Source organism: Monodelphis domestica, chromosome 7 (assembly GCF_027887165.1).
Source record: "Monodelphis domestica isolate mMonDom1 chromosome 7, mMonDom1.pri, whole genome shotgun sequence".
In the NCBI taxonomy this organism is placed as follows: Eukaryota; Metazoa; Chordata; class Mammalia; order Didelphimorphia; family Didelphidae; genus Monodelphis; species Monodelphis domestica.
In genome coordinates this window covers 67,131,467-67,152,157 of record NC_077233.1, presented here as the reverse complement: position 1 = coordinate 67,152,157, position 20,691 = coordinate 67,131,467, and the positions used below count along the sequence as shown (strand labels likewise).

Here is a 20,691-nt window from a genome sequence, read left to right as displayed (position 1 = left end):
AGGTGCCACCTTATCCGTGAAATCTCCTTTGATTCTGCAACTCCTTAGATTCCTTCCATGATGCCTCAGACCTCTTCTATATACTTTTTTTTTAGTTATAAAATATATCGCTTACTTTTTTTTATCTGTATTTCATTTTAATAACAAATTTATACATGTTTCTTCTATTTACTTCTAATTAGTTTTATAGTTTTCTGTGTATTGATATCATTCTGCCCCATTTGATTGTAAGCCCCTTGGAGGCAGTAACGAGGTTTTATTTATTTATTTTTTCTGTTCCTTATATCTGGAACAATGACTATATATGGTTTTATCTATTTCTATTATTTTATTTTATCTAATTTTATTTATTTTATTAGGTGAGCAAATATTACATTGAATTTTGATTAATGTTAAAATAATTTGGAAAGTACCAAGATTTTAACTCTCTTTGCTTGCTCGTTTTTCTTTCTTTCTTTTGTCTACACCTTTGGTTTTCTTGGCATAGGGAAGTCCTATGTAAGTAGGAAGTAAACTCCCTCTACCCACAAAGATCATCTACTACTGTATAATTTGTAGACTTAGGGAGCTACCTGGGGGCGGGAGAGTGGAGGAGAGACAGGTGTTCCCGGCTGTGTCTGAGATAAGGTGTGAGCCCAGCCTCACTGGGAGACTAGCTCTGTCCATATCCATCGTGGCGTGCTGCCCCTCCATCTGCTCACATATACCGTATACCCAATGCAGCTGACGTTACAGTGGTTAGAGTGATACGATGGCACCCAAGAAAACCTGAGTTCAAATCCAGCTTCAGACACTTGCTTACCCTAGACAAGACATTTAAACTATTTATGCCTTCATTTTCTCAACTTTAAAACAGAAGTCATAATAGGATGACCGCTTCACAGGATTATTGTGATCATCATACAGGCTGACTTGGAAGCCCTTTGCAAAATGCTGTTTTTTAAATGGCCAGAACAGTGTAAAAATTGTCTTTCTCTGGGTCTCGTGTGTCTTAATAATTTAACGTTCCCACACTAGGTCCGTTTTGTTGCCATTTTCATCTGAAGAGGAAAGGGTGGGGTTTGGAGATGGAGGATCCGGGTCGGAGTCCTTCCTTCTACCATCTGCTGGAAACTAAACTGTCCAAGTTCTTGTACCTTTCAGGGCTCAGTTTCTTTCCCTGTGACAGGCACGAGTGAGTCCCTTTTTTCTCAAAGGTCAGAGGAGGAATTATTCTCTGTGCATCCTCTATTGACGTAACTGAAAGACTGAGGTCAGGAGGAGTATAGAATTCTGGATGCCAGATCAGGACCAGCAGCAGGTTGGCATCCTAGGACTTGGGTTCAAATTCGTGGTCTGCCATTTACTGCCTATGGGATAGAATAGTCGTCACAGCTACATGTCTATCAGGGAGGGATAGCGAGTCAGTGATCGATAACAGTATTTTTAATAGCAACAGATACATTTTCATTGTTTCCATTTCATTATTTACTGCACCAGGGAATGGTAATTAAAAAAATTGTTGTTGGGTAAGACAAGCAAAAGCTTGTGGTAAGATTTATTGGAACAGAGAACTACATTTACAGAATAGCGTTATTGATCGAATGAAGTGAGGTCTCTGCCGCGCCAGGTAGACATGACCCGTTTGTTGATCCGTGATTCAATTGGAACTAGTTGGATGACTTTGCTGAGGTTTGAGGTACCATTAAGAGCTAGCAAAGTTAGATAGTAAATGGTTAATATGTGTTTGCTGACAGAATGAGTGAGCTTGATACAAAATGGCAGCTGATGGAAGTGTTGGTTTTAGAAACAGAACCCAAGAGCCAGGAAAGATCCTTGGAGATAATCTGCTCCAACCTACTCTACAGATGGAGATACCGAGGCCCAGAGGGTTCCCCCAAAGTTGCATGGAGAATTAGCGGCTTAGAAACAAGGTCGTGGCTTCTCTCGGCCACACGGGGACTACATTTCAGTGAAATTTGGGAGGTGGGTAGAGGCTGAAGAGGGAAGAGCTTCATCAGCGATGTAGGGGGTCATGGATGATGGAATGATCTCTGGCCAGGAGATTTTGAGTGGGAAGGGACCCCAGAGGCCATCCGGTCCAACCCCCTGATTTTAGATGAAGAAAATGAGAGGACACAGAGGGATGAAGGGACGTGGTACATAGCCTGGGGTCTGCTCTGCCATGCTGCTTTGTAGATATATTTTTTTCCCCCAGAGGAAGGAAAATATATCCCTGAGCCACTGGAGGGCTGAATTATGTAATTGTATAGTAGAGTTGGAGGTTGGGGCTGTTGTTCTCAGAATCTCTTGTAGAGAGCTGGAAGGGACCAATCTTTGAGATCATTTAACCCAACTTTCCTGTTTTACCAATGAGGAAATCCAGAGGAGGGGAAGTGACCTGCTGAAGTCCCACAGTGTCAGTGGTATCTCTTAGTGTTCAAGTCATGATTAGAACTTGGCTCTCCTGGCACTTTGTGCCTAATCCTACTTCTCTCGGTTGTTTGGAACACAAATGGGGGAGACTGGACAACAGAGCTGGCAGGATCCCAGGAGACTGGTTGTTCTCTAAGCTGCTAGAGGGATGGATAAGCAAAATGTCTGACTGCAGCCAGATTCAGTCATTTTTGGGGCAGCAGAAGGAACGGGGGCAAATTTGGGAGCACACAGATATAAGCCCATCTCCTCCATTCTTCCCACAGCACAGAGGACAGAAGGAGCAGAGCTGAGATCTGAGCCCAGGTCTTCTGTTTCTAAATCCAGTCCTCCTTCTGCCATAAGTAACTTTTTAATATAGAATTGTTTCAATCAAGTTCAACAAGGATCTATTAAAATCATTGCTATGGGGCAGCTTGGTTGCTCAGTGATTAGAGAGCCAGAACTGGAGATGGGAGGTCCTGGGTTCAAGTAGGGCATCAGATATTTCCTAGATGTGTAACCCTGGGCAAGTTACTTAAACCCCCATTAACTCGCCCTTATTGCTTTTCTGCCTTGAAACCAGTATCAGTTCTAAGACAGAAGGTAAAGGTTTAAAAAAAACAACCACCTAATTGCCATGTTCTGGGCACCCCTGCCTCTCCTGCCTCAACATCTCAGCTGACCTCTAATGTTTCATCTCCAACTGCCTTTCAGAGACATCAAACTAGATGTCCTATAGATGGCTTACACTTAGTAACTATCTTTCCCCTAAACCCTTCTCCAGCCTTTCTAACTTCCCTGCTATTATAAATCCCATCTTCCCCAATCCCTCTTAATTCCAGTGCCTTCCCTCTACTAATTATTTCCTTTTTATTCTTCATATAACTTTTAAAAATATATTTATTCCTCTCGTTATATTTCTCTCTCGTTAGATTGTGAGCTCCTTGAGGGCAGGGACTGTCTTTTGCCTCTTTTTTATAGCCCTAGTGCCCAGCACAATACCCGGCACATAGTAGGGCCATAATACATTTTTATTGATTGATTAATTGGCTTATTGGCTGTGTGCTTATTTTATTTTAAAAATAAAGTGGGACTTTGGCTGGTTCTGGGTTTGTCTGGTATCTTTTCTATGCCTTATGGGCTTCTGTTTGACTTGATACAATTCTAGGGTGGAAGAAGTGACTTAGTCTACTTTTTCATTGGATTTCTTGATCTTGAATTTTGGATCTTTGCTAGGGAATAGGTATATGGGAACTTCCATATGACTTCTAGCAATCATGTTGGTAGAAAGTCTTCTATTTATACTTTACGTGCCCAGGTCCCTGGCAGAATTGAGATTTGGTTGAAGGAAGACAATTCCTAGCTTCACTCTGGTTGCATTTTCAGTGTATCTCATCCATTCTATTTGGCCCATCATTCTATCCTTTTCTAAATGCTTTTGAATCTTGTCTCCATTCTTTGGTATTTCAGTTATCTTACTTATGTTGTATGAACCTACATATTTGATAAACATGCCATCCATAGCTTTGTTTATGACTGATATTTTTCTGATATTGATCCAAATGTTAAAAAAAAACATGAAAATCTTCAACTTGGCCCATTAGTGACTCTTGGGGTACAGTCATACATCCAGTTCTAGATCCACCAAACTCTACTGGCAAGTGGACCATATCTTTCTTTCCATTTTGTCCATAGGGTTGACATGAGAGATTTTGTCAGATACATTGCTGAAATTTAGATAAACTCTTGTCTACATCTCCGTTTCCGCCCCCCCCCCCCCCCAATTATTAACCTTGTGGGAAAAAAAGGGAATAAGCCTTATTCTTGATACCAAGTCAGACTGATTCTTAGTGAGTACAGCTTCTCTTTTTAGATACCCATAAAACACTGAGTATTTGAGTAAAATATTCTAGTTTTTTCCAAGAACAGAAGTCAAGTTCACTAGCCTGTCCTTTGCTTTTTTTTTTTTTGGAAAATCATGACATTTTTCCATGCTCTGCTGCTATGAATCTTCTTTCATTCTCCATAGTTTTTAAAGAATACTGACAACATTCATAACCATCATTTGGGGGGGGGGTGCTGAGATATCGTTCTTTTAAGCCTGGTGGCATGAACTCATTGAGAGTAGCCAGGCTTTCTCCTGTTTCAGGTCCCTTGTTAACCATTTCTTCCTAGTCTGAATATTATTTTCCTTGTTAGAGAGAATAATAGCAAAAAAAAAAAAGATTGAGGTGTTTCTGCTTTCTTTCCTGCTATCATTTTATCCATTCTTTACTATAATTCCTTTGATTTTCTAGCATCTAACAATGAAAAGATCCCTTTTAATTGTTCTTAGCGTTCATCACCAGATGAAGTAATGCTTGATCTCACTATCACCCAGTGAAGCTACCTGTTCTCTTGTTTTGCTAGTTTGCTGGCTCCAGGGTGGTTTTGGGGACAGAATTTTTATATTGAATCCTTTAGTGCTATTGAAAGCCAATGCCATTGTGGATGTTCAGAGTTATTTCTCCAGGCTCCACAGGCAGGGATTGGGGGGTTTGTGGGTCTTTATAGCCTGTGGTGTTTTCATATGGAAAAGTGAAAAGTACCAGGTAAAGTTTTCTGAACATGAGAACAATCAAACACTGGACTTTTTCTAGTCCATATATGGTTTCTGCTCTCTGTGCCGGAGCATGCGTGCATCATGTTTCTAAGAGAAAGAGGGAAAGAGAGGAGTGTGGAGAGGGAGGGAGAGAAAGGAGGAACATGTGTGTGTGTGGGAGAGGGAGAAAGACAAGGACAGCTAGAGGCAGAGATGGAGGTGGGGTGAGGAAACTGTAAACATAGTGGGGTGGGGTGATGGTATGAGGGGGTTTTTGTTTTGTAGCTTTCCCTGGATATATCTATTGACCTTCTCTTGTGTTGCATGGGTCCCTGGGGATGTGCTGTGTGCTTGGCCAGTGCTGAGCTGCCCAAGGTTTTGGACACAGAGAATGCCCAGGGGTTATGGCTGTGATGAATTTGTGTCACAGGGTCAGAGAAGGCTGGATCCTTGACACACTTTCTGAGCCATTCACCAGTTTTCCTTGAGTTTGTCGGTGTTGGGGCAAACTGTAGGTGCTGGGCTGGTCTTTCTGAAAGAACCCATTCTCACTCACCTCTACCTGTGGCATTCCTGGGTATGTTTAATCCTTATGTATCCCTAGGCTCAGACCTTGTGGCCACATCCAGCTTCTCTCTCTCTCTCCCTTTCTCCTTCTCTTTCTTCTCCTCCTCCTTCTCTCTCTCTTCCCCTCCCTCCCTCCCTCCTTCTCTGTCTCTCTGTCTCTGTATCTCTCTGACTCTGTTTCTCTCTGTCTCTCTTTCTGTCTCTGTCTCTGTCTTTCTCTCTGTCTCTCTGTCTTTCTGTCTCTGTCTCTCTGTCTGTCTCTCTTTTTCTCTCTCCCACCCCCAGCTCTAAGGTCTCCCTTCTGTCCTTTGAGATAGTATGCCATACATCACCAGGGCTCCAGGGTGAACGTCTGTGCTTCATGACCCAGCCTTGGGCTCCAGGGGCCACCCTGGCTCCTCCAGCTGAATCTTTCCAAAGGGAAGCATGGACCAGAAAAATGCAGGTTCTTTTCTGGCAGTGACTGTCTCATGCACGGGAGTGCCTCCACTCTAAGTCATAGCTGGCTTTTGTGATTTCACTCTGGAATCCATACTTGCAGAAATTCTTCCTTGCAGTGATTACTGATCCAAATGGCTTCATGCGGCAGAAGGATCCATTGCCTCAAGGAGCCAGATGATGGATGGTGCCCCGCAGTGGCATTATAGGGCCAGGGTGAGTGAATTGGCTCCTAGAGCTTGCTTTCATGGAACTCGTAAATCTAATGGGTGAGTAGAAATGATATATAGAAAGGTAAGGTAATTCACATTGAGGAGGAGGTTCCAGTCAGTGCCAGGAGAAATGTGAAGAGGAGGAAATCACTTTTCCTTGGGCAGGGGGAACCCTAAAAGATCAAAGACCCTGAACTAGCAAGCTAGTTAGTGGCTGAGGTGTCCAAAAGAGGCTTGATGTGACATCCCGACCAGATGACCCCGATTTTTAATACCTGCCTTCAATACCTTAATCAATGGGACCCTCAAACAGGGATAGTGGGAGAAAGAGGGTTTTTCATTTTTTTTTTTTAGTTTATTTATTTATTTATTTTTAGACAATATTTTATTTGATCATTTCCAAACATTATTCATTGGAGACTCAATTTTTTATATTAAAAAGATATTTTTTATAGACTTTTTTTTATGATAAAGGTAGAAGGATTTGTTGTTCGTGGAAGAGGTGGCCTCTCTGGCCTTAGAAAGCTTATGTAAGTTTGATGAGGTTTCAAACCGATGAACGTCTCTGTGAAGTGATGGGGACGTGCTGGAGAGATCCCACAATGAGGAGCTAGAGGACCTGGATTCAAGTTTTGGATTTGGCACTGGATGGACAAGAAACAAGAAATCTTAACTTTCCTGAAACTTATTTTCTTCTTCTGTAAAAAGGAGACCATAATCTCTGCTCTGACAATTTCACTGGGTCTTGTAAAGAACTCATGTTTTCAGATGATTCTAGATACATGTCAGCAGTTTTGATCATAGCCATTTCCACATTATCCTTATTCTCTTATGGTATGTCCATTCCCCCTTCTTTCCCCCCCAAAAAGTTGAGCGGAAATAATTGTTCCAGTCACTGGTGTCTATAGTATTCTGTCTCCATAGTCTGACATCTTAAATAATTTTCTAAATAAATACTGAGAGAGTGAAAATACAAAGTGCCCCTCCTGCCCTTTTATTAAAAGAAAGAAAGGGAAATAGGAAAACTACAATTCTGGGAATTTAGAAGTCCTGTGGCTTGTCATGTGACCCTGGGCAAATCACTTCTCTGCTCTGGGCCTCAGTTTCTTTTTCTGTGAAATGAGAAGGTAGTAGATAGTAACTAGGGGCCCTTCTACATTAACATTGATTCTGAGAGGGAGAAAAAGAAAAAGAGAAAACTTTTCAGGAAGCCTTCTATTTTTATTGAAAGTGTATATTGGATTTTTCTGTTTCTGTGAATTTTTTTCTTCTTTAAATTTCTCACTTTCATTCCTGCTCATCTCCAATTTTTTTTTTAAGTGAGTGCCTGAGATCCTGTTCACATTCTATATTCAGCATACAAAGGTGTGTTTGTGGTATTTTTGGTGTGATTAGTTTTTGCATCTTGGTTAGTTATTTGAAGTTGACTCAAAACAATGTGCTACTTTAAATATGCATGTGGGGCAAATTACATTTAAATTGACCCAGTGGACCCCTTTTCTGTGGCTTTCTGAATCTTGAGTGGGTAGGTGGTAGATTGGACTTTGTGGAAGGATCTCACTGCCTTGACAAGTCGTGTGAGGGGAGCTAAGGTGCAAAACGTGCTCCTAACAGGCAAGGTGAAACCCTGTCCTCACCCCCTCCCCTGCTCTCTCTTTGCCAACACTAGCGGTGAACAGTCATCCTTGGGAAACAGTTTTAGCTTTGGAGAACGAGAGTTGGCTAGTCCATTTTGACTGAGCTGGAGTTAGAATTTTCAGTTGCACGAGAGTGTTCCAGACATCCTGTGGCACTTAATCTGGAAGGGGCTCTTCCCCCCAGGTAAAAGGGATTCCCTCCCCTTCATCTCTCTCCTGGCACTTGCTGGGGCCTCCCCTCTCCCTTAGAATTCCTTTACTTTTCTACATATCAGAACGCTTTGTGGACGTGTCTAAACTCCCAATAGATTTATGGACTCCATGAAAGCAAAGCTGGTGAGATAGTGATCGTCTCTTTACCTTTACCAATCTCAATACCTCTCCCTATATCTATCTCTATCTTTATAGCCACACTTTCTTTTTCTTTATCTTTCTTTATATCCGTTGATCCATCTCCATCTCTATTTCACCCATGTCTCTGGGCATCTCTCTCTGTTTCTCTTTCTTTTTTTTAAATGTAATTTTTATTTTATTTAAAAATATTTTTCCATGGTGACATGATTCATGTTCTCTACCTCCCTTCTTCCCTTCCTCCTCCTGGAACTGACAAGCAATTCCACTGGATTAACTGTATCTCTTTCTCCTTCTCTATCTCCTCTTTCAAGTCAGTCCAACTCAATGAACATTTATTAAGCCAAGCAAAAAAGAGTTAAAAGACAGTCCTTGTACTTAGGGATTAAATCACTATCATTATCTGGGGGGAAGCTAGGGGGCACAGTGGATAGAGAGTGCTAGCAGTCAGGAAGATCCGAGTCCAAATGACACTTACGAGGGTGTGTGATTCTGAGCACATCACTTAGTCCTGCCTGCCTCAGTTTCCCAACATGTAAAATGACCTGGAGAAGTATCTATACCAAGAAAACCCCAAATGGGATCACAAAGAGTCAGTCACGACTCAATAACAACAGTAACATCACTTTCTCTGTCTCTCCATTCCTCCTGCTGTGTGATCGGGAGCAAGTCACATAACCTGTCTTTGCCTTAGTTTCCCCACCTATAGAATGGGGATAATAATAGCACCTACCCAGTATGGTTGTTGTGAGGATCAAATGAGCTATTTGTAAAAAGCACAGTGCCTGGCTTATGGTAGGTGCTATATAAATACTTATTCCCTTTCCTTTCCTGTCCCAGTTTTAATAGCTAAATGAAGTTGTGGACAGAGTTCTGCCTCTCTATTATCTTGGTGGAAACTTAGCTATTGGAGGTTCTCAGAGTTAGAAGGAACTTGAAGGACCTTCTTGTCCAAACTCCTAATTCCTTCATCAATAGGGATTCATGAACTCCTTTGACTGTCTAGTGAAACCTTTGAACCCCTTTTCAGAAAAATGTTTTTAAATGCATAAAATGGAATACCAAAGATTATAGAGGAAACCAATTGTTGAAATGTAGTTTAATGATATTAAAAATAAAAATCAATACTCTATTACAAAAATGAATAATATGGAAATAGGTTCTGAGTGATAATACATGTATAAGCCAGTGGAATTGCTTCTCAGCTTCAAGAGAAGGGAGAGAAGAGGGGAGGGAGAGAATATAAATCATGTAACCATGGAAAAATATTTAAAAAGTCATATTAAAAATAAAAACTAAACCACAAGCTTGTGGACCCAGTCCCAAGAACTCTTGCCTTCTATCATTAGCAAAGTGATCAGTTAACCCCAGGTAGAAGAAAACCACCCACCCCAAGGCAATCTGTTCTATGGTTGGACAGGGCAACCATTGAACACAGATGCCTTTTATTCAGCTGAAGACAACCGTCACCTCCTCCAGAATCTCTTTTCCAAACTAAATCTGCTCCATTTTTTCAACCCAGTTTGGAAGGGCGCCATATTGAGTGGTATCACCAGCCAGCCTCCTTGCCCTCCTTTGGACAAACATTGGCTCACACATTTTCTTCTTACAATCTAATGGCCCAGAAATGAACAGAGAGAACCCTGCAGATGTGGTCTGTGTAGGTCCATCACTTGGTTCTAGAGCACCCCGTCACTGTTTTGGGTCACTACTAATGAAATTGCAAAGAGATACACACACATGCACACGTATTCACACACACACACATATCCCCTCCCTCCGTCCTCCTTCATTCCCATCTCTCTTGTTTAATTTAGGTCCTAGAGTTTGAAGAGAATATGAATATCCTACACCAAGGAGGAAAGACTGAGGCAGCATTAGAAGGTGGGTTTTAGGGGTAATACCAGGGGCTGGAGTCAGTCTAATCAGTTCCACAGGGTGGTATTTATTCAGAAGTATAATGCTTTAATGACCTAGAAATTTGGGGGGAAAAGATCCCTTTTTTGTTTCTGTTGTCTACTATTGAATGGAAGGTGGGGAAAAGCATTTATTAAATGTCTGCTAGGTGCCAGGCACTTTTAGGTGGCAAAGGTACAAAGGCAAAAGCTAAACAGACTGTGCTCTCAAGGAGCTTATATTTTAAATACATGGATAACTTTTTGTATAATAAAGACAGGAAATAGGGACAGAGGTTACAGGCAGACTTGACCTTTTTTCTTCAGTGAAAGTAGAAAAAAAGACATAGAGGAACATGTTTATAAGGGTTGAGGGTGAGGGAAGGAGAAGAAATTGAAAAAGGAGCAATGATGATGATAATTTGTGTGACAAGAAAAGATGACTGAATCCATGGCTGTTGACCTAGCATTTGGAATCAGGAAATAGGGTCAGGGAGGGGGAGAGCGGACAAGACACTTTGGATGGGCTCCTGACCTACACATTTGTTCTCCTGCCTGACTCCCCAGAAGGGCTCCCGGGGGCTTAGATGGGGTCATGAGAAACATTTCTCATTAACTTCTGCCCTGGCCCTTGAATCCGCTCCCATTGTCTTCTGGGTCTCCTGATGTCAGCTCTCAACATCTCCTGGCTTCAATTTTGAGCAGGCAGGAAGATGAGGACTTTTCTTCCTGTGTAATAATGTTGGTTTAATTGCCAGGGGCACAGTTTGTATCGATGCAGTTTTAAGACATGATGGATCTCCACAGTCCCCTTTGATTGTGATGGTGCGTGCACGGCCATGCTCTTTTTATGTTGGCTCTTCATGGCAGGGTGTAGGAGGCTGGATGGCTTGGGTTTCATCACTCTCCATAGCCTGGGGGCACTTGTGGGACATAAAACAATATGGCAGAATGGGTAGGATGCTGGACTTGGAGCCAGGAGTACAGAAGTTCAAATCCTGTCAAAGACTGCTGTATGACATTCTGAGGGCTCAGATGATTCCATAGGACCAAGGATGAAGAAAGTGATGCACTCTTGGTGCAGAGTTAGGCATATAGAGGCATTTATTTTTTGGATTTTTGATTTGATTGGATTTCGAAGAAAAGATTCAGGAGGAAGTGATGATTATCTTCAGATCATTGAAGGACAGGCTGTCTTGCTATGGATTCGATGGTCTTTTCTTCTCATGCAAACTATCCTCATGGCTTCTTTCTCAATCTCAACATGAGAATTTGTTTTGCTTCGCTATGCACATTTTAACAATATCTTTGTCTTTTTTCCCCCTTTCTTTTAGTGAAGGGATAGGTGATGATAGGGAGATAAAATAGATTTTTGTTCATTGAAAAAATGAATTATTCTAAAAAAAATTAAATAGGGATAATGATACCTGTCATCACTGCTTCCTAAGAGTGTTGTGAGGCTTAAGTAAGTTAATCTATGAGAAACACTTTGCAAGCCTTATAGTGCTTTATAAACACTCGTTGTTATCGGAGCTACACGTCTCCCTTTGCCCTTTGCCCGTCTGACCATCACACAGCACTTGTTTTTCTAGGTGCCAATACTGGCTTCACAGCCAACTTTGACTTATAGGATAAAGTACTATGTGAATTCTCTTTAAAAGCTCCATTCAGCGAACAGATTGGCCCCACTTGTTCTGCCTTAAAGGGGGCCAGAAAGTCAGGATTCATTTTCCTGGTGGTGAGAGATTCCTCCTTTGCTGGGGTGGCACCAGTAGTCACCAGGTAACCTTGTTTTTCTTTGTATGAATGCATGACTGGTTGTTTCCTGCACCTGGATGGCTCCTCTCTTAGGCTGAGTTTTCTCTTAAAGAAAAAAAAGGAAGAAAAATAACTGGGCTTGTACACACGTGCACACACAAACACCCACCCCAGTCAAGGCCCATTGCTTTGTGCCTTCCACCTGACAGCTGGGAGATGAGCAGAAAGGCCAGTGAGCTCTCTACAAGCCTGGCGAGAAGGGTAGAGGTTATGAGCTAGGAGCTGGGGTGACCTTAGAGAGCCGCAAGGCCAGCACTCTTATTTTAAAAGAAATCTTATTTTTATGTATATCTTTTGTTCCAAATCTTTCTAACTGTCTCTTAAAAGAGATATTTAAGAAGAGGGAGACAACTAGTTCAATAAAAATCAACCAAAGACAGTACCCATATCTGACAACATAGCCTGTCTCTTCAGTGTGAGGAAGGAGTATATTCTCTCTCTCTCTCTCTCTCTCTCTCTCTCTCTCTCTCTCACACACACACACACACACACACACACACACACACGTTAGGCAAAACCAACTGACAAAGTGACCACATCTAACAGCATAGGCAATATTTGACACCTGTCATCCCCCACTGCTCTTTTGAGAGGAGGAATAGGCTTCTTCCAAAACCTTTTAATGTCACATTTATTTTTGAGTACATCCTTCTTCCACCCAACCAGCCATCTCCTATAACAGAAAGTGGAAAAAAAAAAGATGACAATAGCAGTCATCAAAATCAATCACCACATCTACTATGTCCGATAATATTTACAATATTCATAGTCACAATTTTTCCTCTTACTGCAAAGGGAGGAAGGCATATTTTCTCATTTTTTCCTGGAGCTTTGGGTACCAAAGAAAAATTCTGCAAAGAGTTTATTTTTTACTGAACTCTCGCAGGGTATTGCCTTTCCCCCTTTGAGTTTTGTACAGGGTCCAGATGCAATCATTTTCTTCTTTTCATTCTTTTCTTGCTTCTTCCTTTCATTGTGAGTAGCTTCCTCCTGCTTTCTAGCATCTCTTTCTCTTCAGTGGATATTCTGGAGACCATCCAACCTCTTTAGGTCACTGAGAAGCAAGCTAAGGCCACGCATTGCTGATTGTATTGCAGTACCATGTGGCTCTTTAGCTTTTTAGGGGTTCTTGTGGTACATTGTGGCAATACCCTGCGAGAGTTCAGTAAAAAATAAACTCTTTGCAGAATTTTTCTTTGGTACCCAAAGCTCCAGGAAAAAATGAGTTGGGTGGAAGAGGGATGTACTCAAAAATAAAGGTGACATTAAAAGATTTTGGTCAGGAAATAGGGACTTGCATGGGACTGCACCTGCCTGGCAGTTTATATTTTCCACAATGTACTTTTGTACAATACGTAGTTGAAACATTGTGATCTCAAAGTCTAGGGTTCTCTCTTCTTGCCATTTATCCATCCACCTGTAAGCCTAGCAGGAGCCAGAGCTTGTTACTTCTTCCTTGTATGGTTTCATTCCTCATCTGCTTCTTAAACTGTCTTTTCTGGGTAAATGGTATTGTTTAGACACTGATAGAGTGGATCCAAAAGAAGAGATGGCCTTCGTGAGAGCTTGCTTGATTTTTTCCTGATCTTCAGGGAGTTTACAAGTCAAGCCAATGAAGGCTCTGCTATCTAGCTTGCTTATGTCAGGAGACTTGTCTGAGGATGTTGTTTGGGAGCCTTTTAGGAGGCTGCTGGCATTCCTAATACAGGATGGCTCCTGAATGGGGTCTCCTGGAAAGAGCATCTTATGGTCTCCTCATCATGGTTCCTCTTACTTAGACCCAGAAAGACATCTCAGTATTTGCATTCATCGGTGGTTAAGGTTGACTTAGTACATCTGCAAATGCTTGCTTCATTGTCTAGTATTTGCAGGGTTTTTAAAAATTTCTTCAAGAATATGTTACTGTGTCAGAATGCCTTCATATACCAAGAAATTCAACTCAGTAAATGTGTATTAAGCATTTGGTACAAGGCAGAGTGCCATACACTGGGGGTATGAAGATGAATTAAGACACAAACCCTTTTTCTCAAGGCACTTATATTTTTTATCTTTATTTTATTCATTAAAAAAATTTTTTTTTTACCAATTACATGTAATAACAAATTTCCACACAAGTTTTCCCAAGTTTTATGATCAAACTTATCTCCCTCCCTCCTTTCCCTTTCCTTTCCCGGTTCTGGCAGGCAATTCAATCTGGGTTATACATTAAATATGCAAAATGTATTTCCATATTGTTCATTTAAACATATTTTCTTTATTTTATGCCAGGAACAAATTTACACATAAGTTTTCTAAAGTTACATGATTCATGTCTCCTTCCCTTCTCCCCCCCCCCCCCCCCCCTTGGAGTTGACAGGCAGTTCCACTGGGTTATATATGTATTATCACCTAAAACATATATCCATATTGTTTATTTTTGTAAGCAAAAAATCTTTTTTTATTTTTATTTTTTTAAACCCTTACCTTCTGTCTTAGAACCAATACTGTGTGTATATATATATATTATTTTTAAATAAAACTCTTCTCTTTCATCTTTGAATCAATACTGTGCAATAGTTCTAAGGCAGAAGAGTGGTAAGGGCTAAGCAATGGGGGTTAAGTGACTTGCCCAGGGTCACACAGCTAGGAAGTGTCAAATTTGGACCCAGGACCTCCCATCTTTAGGTCTGACTCTTAATCCACTTGTAAGCAAATAATCTTATAAAACCCAAACCCCAAATTGAATATCCCTAAATACGTGATAACTTATGTGCCTTCATCTGCATTTCTACCCCAACAGTTCTTTCTCTGGAGGTAGATAGCATTTTCTGTCCCAAGTCCCTCAGAATTGTCCTGGATCATTGTATTAAAGCACTTATATTCTAAAAACTAAAGTAGGACTACTGTTTAATGAATCCTGATAGATATTACTTTTCTTTGTGCTCAATTTCTGTATCTGTAAAATTTGGACATCATATTATGTGATCCTCAAACAATAACTGTTTATTGAGCACCATGTTACTGTAGAAATAGACAAAAATAAAATTCTTCCTGCTCTAAGGAGCTTATATTCTGTTTAATGGGAAGATCAATGCAAAGGATAGATCTTAAAGTGCTATCAGAAATTTGAGGGGGAGAGAGAAATTTTAGCTGGAGGAATTAGGGAAGACACTGAGACTCATAATGGTTAAATGACTTGGTCAAGATGACATGGTGAAGGTAATGATGGAATTTAGGCTAGAACCCAGGTCTGTTCTCTTTTCATTATGCCAAGCCGTCTTCCTCCTGATGCTATTATTTTAATGACCCTAAGCTTCTCCTTGAAACAAAAAGCCCATTAGTCAGCAACATCAATTTTCTGCCACTGATGCTATATAGCTCTGAATCCTGGGATAATAAAATATCTAAAGAATTAAAATGATGGGTCACCCAAAGGATGGAGAGATGTATATTGGGTTTAAACTGGTTGTAGCCTATTACCATTGATGAATTGCATGTAAAAAAGTCATAAAATAGATACCATCAAAGAGATATATGACTGGTAAAGGGGGAAGGTTGATCCTAAGCCTACAGATATGGCTAACCGATGGATATCCCAAGGATTTATAGAAGGACGTAGATAAGAAGATGGCAAGCCATAGATGGTTTGTGCGCTGGCCATTGGGATGAGTGCCCACATTAATAAGATCAAATTTCCAATGGAGATTTGAAGTATCAACTCAGGGAACAGGCCCTCCAAGTAAATGTAGAAAAGAATGATTAAGGTGATGATGATGATAGCAGGTGGTTTCGTATAGTGGATAGAAGGCCATCCTTCCTTGGGGTCAGGAAGACCTGGGTTCAAGTTCCAACACACACATACAAGCTCTTCTGATGACAGACAAGTCACCAATTGTCTCATTGTCATCTGTTACTGTGAATTATAAATGAGTTGTTCATCTTCATGATGTTGGGAGTTTCCATACCAGTGAAGTGACAGAAATATCTGGAGATAATGAATCTAGAAAAATAATAAATCTAGAAACAACAAAAACTTCAGTGACAATAATAGAATCACAGAGTCGTCAGACCGTAGAATGAGAAAGACACTTTCGAAGTCATCTCGTTCAGTCCAGCGGTACCCAATGGAGAAATCTTTCTGGCATCCTCGTCAATGACCTTTGGAGCCTCCTGAAACGTCTCATGTTCTGGCAACCCAGATGGAGGAGCCTCCAAAGCACGTGTGATTCAAAACAATCAGGAAAGGCAGCCCTGAAGCTCTGGCTTCACTAAAGCTGTAGCTCATGGATCCTATAGATTTCTGATTATCCTCGCTTTCTCATTTCATTCAGTAATAACAGAGAGGCGGCGGTGTAAAGAAACTATACCTTCTCTTTTGTAAGAAAACGATTTCCATCTAATAATTAAATGGAACATTTTTGTTACAGCTGGCCATTACGAGGTGCGCTATAATATATTCACTTCTCATAACCCTTTGAGGTTAGCATCTCAAGCACTATTAACTGGTTTATAGAGGAAGAAACTGGGGTTCACAGAGATTAAGGGACTTCCTTAAGGTTGTGCAGCAGTGAGTAGAGGAGCTGGATTGGCCAGGCTTTTTAACTCCACACAGTACTTTTCCCTCTCCATCACAACTGCCCATATGCCAAAGAATTGAAGCTTTCTGTCCATTAGCTGCAACACCTGAACACTACTCAGGATTTCCCCCAAAACTCCTCACCAGCCAGCTCCATCTTTAGATGAGGAAGACAGTTTTGGGGGAGGATTCTTGCCTAAAACCTGGGTATTTCTGGAGCCCCCGGAGAAATGAGCTTCCTTAAACCTTCCTCTCCCTGCTGGTCTCCAAGCAACGAGCCGTCCAGGAAGGCTGAAACTTGAAAAAATCCTGGTTGATGAAAGGAGAACATTTTAACCTGATGGGCAGAACAGTTGACTTTTCTCTGGGGCTGTGCTTTCTTGCTCTGCTTAGCCTCATTCTAGCAGACCAGGTGGTAATAATTTATCACCAAGATGGTCATGGTGAAAGGAAGCAGGTTCTGGGATGGAGGGAGTTTGTTGTGTGTAGATGGGAAGGTGTTAAATTGCTCTTTCTGAGTGAGCTTTGCCAGCTTCTCATAACTTCTTGCTGGGCAGTCTCAAGGAAGGTCAGAGGATGGAGTGCCACATCTAGTGCCACTCCTCCCATTTTGTAGTGATGGCTAGTTTTGAGAAATGATGTGCCCAAGGTCATCTGAGGAGTATTTGAACCCAGGTCCTCCCGTGCCAAAGGCATGGATTGGATCTGGCCACTTGACTGAGACTTCTAAACTCATAGGGATACTTTGTATAATTGTTTGATCTGAAGCTTATTTCATTACTGCAAAGTGTCCATATTGATTACTGTCAGCTTTGATATGCTTCCATACACAGCCTTCCCAGCTCTTTTGTGACAACTGTCTCCTTTTGGTGGCATTTGTAGGAAAATTCTGGCCTGTGAAGTTTTCTTAAAGCTTCCATTCAGGTATTTGGATGCTGCTTTTCTTATTATCTCAGAGCAACCAAGAATGGGGAGGGGGTGGAAATAGGTAGAGAGGAATTTGGAGGAAAATTAGATTGATCTTGGGGTTTTGTATAGAATTACTCTTAGGGGGCTCCAGAAATCACTTTCTGCCAAAGATCCCTTTTGCTCTGATTTTGGATCTTTTATCAACAATGGCCTAGACTATAGCCTGGCATTTTTGGTCCAAAGAGGAAGATATTCAATTCTTCCTACTTTTGCTTCTGCCATATGCAGTGAATAGGTTTTCCTGTTTCCCAAGGGGAAGGATGTTTGCTTTCCATTGTACATGATCACAGGGAGTCTTTTGATTTGAGGATAAATTTTTCCACTTTCTACTGTCCAGAACTTTATCCCAAATGGATCCTTTGTCTATGGCTTTCCCAGGAGAGATGATGAATCCTGTGGTTATCTCTAAAGGGAACCAAAATGGTGGCACAGTAACAGGCTGTTGCCTAGTGTATATTTCTCTTCTCCTAAGACCCAGGTGGATTATAGGGTCTTTGTTGCTGAGCTGTTGTTCCCAGGTTGACTCATTTCTGGGAAGGTCATTTAGGAATCCAGAATTACCCTAGTTCTAAGCACTATTCTATACACCGGAGTCAGCAGATATTTTTATTGGTAGAAAAACTTTTCACTTGGTATGTTTCGGGCAGCTTAAATTTCAGGTGGCTAGAGACAAATTTTTAGGTTATTTCCCTTATGAAACAATCATATTTTTGTTTGAAGTAAGAAAGGGAAAAATACACATAGCAGCTTCTCATACTGGCTCAGTCGTGAGTCAGACTGTTCTAACATAATGACCTTCAGACCTTAGATGCTCTCCCCTGAGTCACCTAGACTAGAGCATAATTAAGGAGTAACAGGAAACAATTTAATGTTTTTGATTTTGAATTTGGCCACCAGGCTGATTCCTGAATTCGGTTGGGGATCCTGGGTTGCTGGGATATCATGAGGTCACTTGGTACTATAAAGACGTGTGAAGTAACCCAAGGCAAACGGCGCACATTCCAGTTTTGTCACAGGTGGACATTGTCCATATTTGGAATGTGGATTTGAATGCCGCCTCTGTTATCCCTGAGCAATGCTGAGTCTCTAGTGGTGTTGTTTCTATTTTTTTAAGGAAATAAAATTTGTCCTTGTTAATATGAAAATTCCATTCCACAGTTGGAATTGTAGCCTGTTAGAGCTTCCACCAGGGTCACCTAGAACAAGCCCTCTATTTATGGAAAAGGAGAGAGGCTGAGAATGTCAAGTGATTTGCCCCAGGTTATGTAGTTTACCTGAAGCATAGCCCAAATCTTCCTGACTTCAGGGAGGTTATATCATGCAAACCTTCCCCTCTACCCCAAGGATGAAAATAATTTTAAGATAATTGAACCTTTGTTGTTACTGATCTTCTATACATTTTATTCAAGATAAATCCAGCTGGGCAGCTAGGTAGCAGCACAATGGATAGGGTTCCAGTTTTGGAGATGGAAGATCCTGGATTCAAATATAGCCTTAGACACTTCCTAGCTGTGTGACCCTGGACAAGTCACTTCACCCCATTTGCCTAGCCCTTGTCCTTATGTCTTAGAGTTGTTATAAAGACAGAAAGCAAGGGTTAAAAAACAAACAAACAAACCCCAAACAAAGGATAAGTCCAGCACAGTTTCTTTTCATTCTGGATTTAATACAATGCCACCTTCTCCAGGAGAACCTTCCTTGATCTCCTTGGTTGGTGATGACATTCTCTCTCTCTCCTTGTACTCTTTCCATGTGAGGATTCTACTAGAAACATAGTCATCAAAGAAATATATTTCAAATGGTAGAATATTAAGCTAATGGATGACAGAGAAGGCTTTGGGTCTGGGATTGAGTGGGGTGGGGAGTTATCGTGGTGCCTGAGATCAAACTATTTAACAGCTACCTATTGTTACTCTATGTATGGCTGACCCTGACTGTGGCAACACTTGCTGTCTGATTTTTCTTAAACCTAAGAATTCAGCTTACTTAAAGGAAACTGAAAATACAAGAGATTTTAATTCCATCTTTATTATCCTTAAGCAACGCTGAGTCTCCAGTTGTTTTGTTTCTATTTTTTTAAAGAAATAAAATTTGTCCTTGTTAATACGAAAATTCTATTTTAGCCTTTTGGAAGGTGTCATATTTCTCTTAATTTCATTTCTCTTTGTTTCAGGGACCATTTGAGTCCTGTCCCTGTCCCCCCCCCCCCCCATTCTACATTTCTAGAATCACTTTTTCATTCACTCCTTTTCAAAAGATGGTCTGTTTACTAGGAAATTCTGACTTGCCTTGTTCCATATCTATTCACGAATTGCTTTTGCTACAGCTATTTTGGGGGTTCTCATGAAAGTTGGAGAGAAGGAAAGAGTAGGGAAGGGAGCCACGAGGGGGTAGAAGCTACTGAATTTTCTTTGAAGATTTGTCATTCTGAGGCGTGTATGGCCATAAGCAAACCCTCCATCCACTGGGTCTCTCTCTTTTGCTAAAATGGGGAGAATAGTATTTGTCATATCTACCTCACAGGGTTCTTGTGGAGAAAGCTCTTTGTAAATCATCAAGCACCATGCCAGGGTAATCTCATTAATATGAACATTCAGGGAACATCCTTATTTATGTTGTTGTGCTGTCTTCAGGGTCAGCCTCTCCAGGTCTGAGGGTGTGATGGAAAACCTGCCAACCCTTAGTTAAAGACCCTCACTGCGCCCCTGTGTGGCGGCAAACCACTTCAGAGAATGGAGGGCTTATGGGTGAAGCTATCCTAAGGGAAAATGTGGTTGGGTGGCCAGAGTTCTTCCTTTGAAGTCAGTGGAATCCTTCCTCTGTTGTGTATGAGATGTGGGACCTTAAGTACCCTCAAATCTCTGTGCCTCATTGGCAATGGGGGGACCCTAATTGTTAGGCCATATAAATCTTTTTGGTGGGTGATGCAAAGATCACATGATGAAGCCCTTGGAAAAGGGTTGGAAATGGGAGTCTGCCCTGTGGATGTGTCAGATATAAGGAGTCTCTTAACAAGAACTCTTCTGGTCTGTACTCCTTAGAACTCTTCTATTTCTCTTGGTGAATAAACCAAAGGGATTACAGAAGGGGTTGCCTAAGTATGATGAGACCCATCTGGGAGGCAGCCATAAATTCCAGGCTCCTTTCTCCTGTTTGTGCAAAATGGAATTTTCTGCGCTTTAGATTTTCCAGACCCTTGGCTTCTTCTCTTTCTCCTTCCTTTTGCCTGCCTGATGACTATTTCTTAGTCTATTAGCCCTATTCCACCTTA

At 41.2% G+C, this 20,691-nt stretch overlaps 1 protein-coding gene and 1 non-coding gene across 2 annotated transcripts in view; both read left to right on the top strand.

Annotated features, from left to right (window-relative positions):
- The window catches only part of PHF2 (PHD finger protein 2), a 186,295-nt gene that overhangs the window by 57,219 nt on the left and 108,385 nt on the right, over positions 1-20,691 (top strand). The window lies entirely within an intron of this gene.
- Positions 5,384-5,450, top strand: MIR7334 (microRNA mir-7334). Its single transcript, NR_127553.1, has one exon. It is a non-coding gene; the product is annotated as a microRNA mir-7334 (primary transcript).